Genomic DNA, 3998 nt, shown 5'->3' on the forward strand with positions numbered 1-3998 from the left:
ACGAAAGAAACGGAGATGAAAAACTCCAAGTATTTTGAGAGTTATGATGGAAATAGTTAGACTCGCGCTTTGGTTTAGCAATTTACTTACCTACCTCCGATTGATTGACCATAACTCTCTCAATTTAACTCGTAATTCATTTAAATTAGTTTCATTTCGAAGGAATCGAAGTGTAGTTTAAAACGAAAGAAACGGAGATGAAAAACTCCAAGTATTTTGAGAGTTATGATGGAAATAGTTAGACTCGCGCTTTGGTTTAGCAATTTACTGACCTCCCTCCGATTGATTGACCATAACTCACTCAATTTAACTCGTAATTCATTGAAATTAGTTTCATTTCGAAGGAATCGAAGTGTGGTTTAAAACGAAAGAAACGGAGATGAAAAACTCCAAGTATTTTGAGAGTTATGATGGAAATAGTTAGACTCGCGCTTTGGTTTAGCAATTTACTGACCTACCTCCGATTGATTGACCATAACTCTCTCAATTTAACTCGTAATTCATTTAAATTAGTTTCATTTCGAAGGAATCGAAGTGTAGTTTAAAACGAAAGAAACGGAGATGAAAAACTCCAAGTATTTTGAGAGTTATGATGGAAATAGTTAGACTCGCGCTTTAGTTTAGCAATTTACTGACCTCCCTCCGATTGATTGACCATAACTCACTCAATTTAACTCGTAATTCATTGAAATTAGTTTCATTTCGAAGGAATCGAAGTGTAGTTTAAAACGAAAGAAACGGAGATGAAAAACTCCAAGTATTTTGAGAGTTATGATGGAAATAGTTAGACTCGCGCTTTGGTTCAGCAATTTACTGACCTACCTCCGATTGATTGACCATAACTCTCTCAATTTAACTCTTAATTCATTGAAATTAGTTTCATTTCGAAGGAATCAAAGTGTAGTTTAAAACGAAAGAAACGGAGATGAAAAACTACAAGTATTTTGAGAGTTATGATGGAAATAGTTAGACTCGCGCTTTGGTTTAGCAATTTACTGACCTACCTCCGATTGATTGACCATAACTCTGTCAATTTAACTCTTAACTCATTGAAATTAGTTTCATTTCGAAGGAATCGAAGTGTAGTTTAAAACGAAAGAAACGGAGATGAAAAACTCCAAGTATTTTGAGAGTTATGATGGAAATAGTTAGACTTGCGCTTTGGTTTAGCAATTTACTGACCTCCCTCCGATTAATTGACCATAAATCACTCAATTTAACTCGTAATTCATTGAAATTAGTTTCATTTCGAAGGAATCGAAGTGTAGTTTAAAACGAAAGAAACGGAGATGAAAAACTCCAAGTATTTTGAGAGTTATGATGGAAATAGTTAGACTCGCGCTTTGGTTTAGCAATTTACTGACCTACATCCGATTAATTGACCATAACTCTCTCAATTTAACTCTTAAGTCATTGAAATTAGTTTCATTTCGAAGGAATCGAAGTGTAGTTTAAAACGAAAGAAACGGAGATGAAAAACTCCAAGTATTTTGAGAGTTATGATGGAAATAGTTAGACTCGCGCTTTGGTTTAGCAATTTACTGACGTACCTCCGATTGATTGACCATAACTCTCTCAATTTAAGTCGTAATTCATTTAAATTAGTTTCATTTCGAAGGAATCGAAGTGTAGTTTAAAACGAAAGAAACGGAGATGAAAAACTCCAAGTATTTTGAGAGTTAATGGAAATAGTTAGACTCGCGCTTTGGTTTAGCAATTTACTGACCTACCTCCGATTGATTGACCATAACTCTCTCAATTTAACTCTTAAGTCATTGAAATTAGTTTCATTTCGAAGGAATCGAAGTGTAGTTTAAAACGAAAGAAACGGAGATGAAAAACTCCAAGTATTTTGAGAGTTATGATGGAAATAGTTAGACTCGCGCTTTGGTTTAGCAATTTACTTACCTACCTCCGATTGATTGACCATAACTCTCTCAATTTAACTAGTAATTCATTTAAATTAGTTTCATTTCGAAGGAATCGAAGTGTAGTTTAAAACGAAAGAAACGGAGATGAAAAACTCCAAGTATTTTGAGAGTTATGATAGAAATAGTTAGACTCGCGCTTTGGTTTAGCAATTTACTTACCTACCTCCGATTGATTGGCCATAACTCTCTCAATTTAACTCGTAATTCATTTAAATTAGTTTCATTTCGAAGGAATCGAAGTGTAGTTTAAAACGAAAGAAACGGAGATGAAAAACTCCAAGTATTTTGAGAGTTATGATGGAAATAGTTAGACTCGCGCTTTGGTTTAGCAATTTACTGACCTCCCTCCGATTAATTGACCATAAATCACTCAATTTAACTCGTAATTCATTGAAATTAGTTTCATTTCGAAGGAATCGAAGTGTAGTTTAAAACGAAAGAAACGGAGATGAAAAACTCCAAGTATTTTGAGAGTTATGATGGAAATAGTTAGACTCGCGCTTTGGTTTAGCAATTTACTGACCTACCTCCGATTGATTGATCATAACTCTCTCAATTTAACTCTTAATTCATTGAAATTAGTTTCATTTCGAAGGAATCGAAGTGTAGTTTAAAACGAAAGAAACGGAGATGAAAAACTACAAGTATTTTGAGAGTTATTATGGAAATAGTTAGACTCGCGCTTTGGTTTAGCAATTTACTGATCTACCTCCGATTGATTGACCAAAAATCACTCAATTTAACTCGTAATTCATTGAAATTAGTTTCATTTCGAAGGAATCGAAGTGTAGTTTAAAACGAAAGAAACGGAGATGAAAAACTCCAAGTATTTTGAGAGTTATGATGGAAATAGTTAGACTCGCGCTTTGGTTTAGCAATTTACTGACCTACATCCGATTAATTGACCATAACTCTCTCAATTTAACTCTTAAGTCATTGAAATTAGTTTCATTTCGAAGGAATCGAAGTGTAGTTTAAAACGAAAGAAACGGAGATGAAAAACTCCAAGTATTTTGAGAGTTATGATGGAAATAGTTAGACTCGCGCTTTGGTTTAGCAATTTACTGACTTACCTCCGATTGATTGACCATAACTCTCTCAATTTAAGTCGTAATTCATTTAAATTAGTTTCATTTCGAACGAATCGAAGTGTAGTTTAAAACGAAAGAAACGGAGATGAAAAACTCCAAGTATTTTGAGAGTTAATGGAAATAGTTAGACTCGCGCTTTGGTTTAGCAATTTGCTGACCTACCTCCGATTGATTGACCATAACTCTCTCAATCTAACTCTTATGTCATTGAAATTAGCTTCATTTCGAAGGAATCGAAGTGTAGTTTAAAACGAAAGAAACGGAGATGAAAAACTCCAAGTATTTTGAGAGTTATGATGGAAATAGTTAGACTCGCGCTTTGGTTTAGCAATTTACTGACCTACCTCCGATTGATTGATCATAACTCTCTCAATTTAACTCTTAATTCATTGAAATTAGTTTCATTTCGAAGGAATCGAAGTGTAGTTTAAAACGAAAGAAACGGAGATGAAAAACTACAAGTATTTTGAGAGTTATTATGGAAATAGTTAGACTCGCGCTTTGGTTTAGCAATTTACTGATCTACCTCCGATTGATTGACCAAAAATCACTCAATTTAACTCGTAATTCATTGAAATTAGTTTCATTTCGAAGGAATCGAAGTGTAGTTTAAAACGAAAGAAACGGAGATGAAAAACTCCAAGTATTTTGAGAGTTATGATGGAAATAGTTAGACTCGCGCTTTGGTTTAGCAATTTACTGACCTACATCCGATTAATTGACCATAACTCTCTCAATTTAACTCTTAAGTCATTGAAATTAGTTTCATTTCGAAGGAATCGAAGTGTAGTTTAAAACGAAAGAAACGGAGATGAAAAACTCCAAGTATTTTGAGAGTTATGATGGAAATAGTTAGACTCGCGCTTTGGTTTAGCAATTTACTGACTTACCTCCGATTGATTGACCATAACTCTCTCAATTTAAGTCGTAATTCATTTAAATTAGTTTCATTTCGAAGGAATCGAAGTGTAGTTTA

Source organism: Tasmannia lanceolata, unplaced genomic scaffold, assembly GCF_043159265.1.
Source record: "Tasmannia lanceolata isolate RefF3 unplaced genomic scaffold, GAP_Taslan_0.1 ptg000044l, whole genome shotgun sequence".
Lineage (NCBI taxonomy): Eukaryota > Viridiplantae > Streptophyta > Magnoliopsida > Canellales > Winteraceae > Tasmannia > Tasmannia lanceolata.